Source organism: Egretta garzetta, unplaced genomic scaffold (genome assembly GCF_000687185.1).
Source record: "Egretta garzetta isolate BGI_Z169 unplaced genomic scaffold, ASM68718v1 scaffold331, whole genome shotgun sequence".
Classification (NCBI taxonomy): Eukaryota; Metazoa; Chordata; class Aves; order Pelecaniformes; family Ardeidae; genus Egretta; species Egretta garzetta.
The window spans coordinates 293,436-294,082 of record NW_009258544.1 but is presented as its reverse complement, the minus strand read 5'-3'; positions in this window follow the sequence as shown (position 1 = coordinate 294,082).

Below are 647 nucleotides of genomic sequence, written 5' to 3'. Positions count from 1 at the left end.
CCCAGCAGCTCCGGCTGCTCCCTTCCAGAGGGCACCGAGCTTTTTTCTGCAAAGACAAGTAATTTGGCAGCCCCCCATCCTTGTCCCTTCCCGTTCCAGCCCCAGTTCGCAGCACAGAAGGGGTTTTGCCTGTTTTTTGCACCAGGAAAAGAGATATTTTGGGGGCCCAGCAGAGCCCACCCAGCTCGGGGCTGCTGGTGGGATGGGGCCACTTCGCCAACGCTGGACCCCAGGGTGCGAGGATGTCCCCATGTGTAGTTGGCAGCAGCGGTGGCTCGCAGGGACCCATCGCTGTTCAAAATAAATTCTTGTGTGAGGCTGCCTTTCCTGGCTGCTTTATACGGCTTTTTATGGCCCGCCTGGGGAGTGTGTGTTTTTTAAAAAAAAAAAAAAAAAAAAAAAAAAAAAAAAAAAAAAAGATGCACGTAGACGAGACACTTGTCTGATGGCAAAGTTGCCCATGGGGAAAGCAAAGTCCAGCCAGCAGCCAGAGGAGCAGCCCGCTGCCAGCACGGTGAGCCCCTGGCCACCCTGCAGAGCCAGCACCTCCCGGGCATGGTGGGCACAACGTGGGCACCGAGGGACCAGCACCCTGGGAAGGCTCCCAGCACCCAGCCTTGCCCAGGGTGGGATCGCACCCCTCGTGG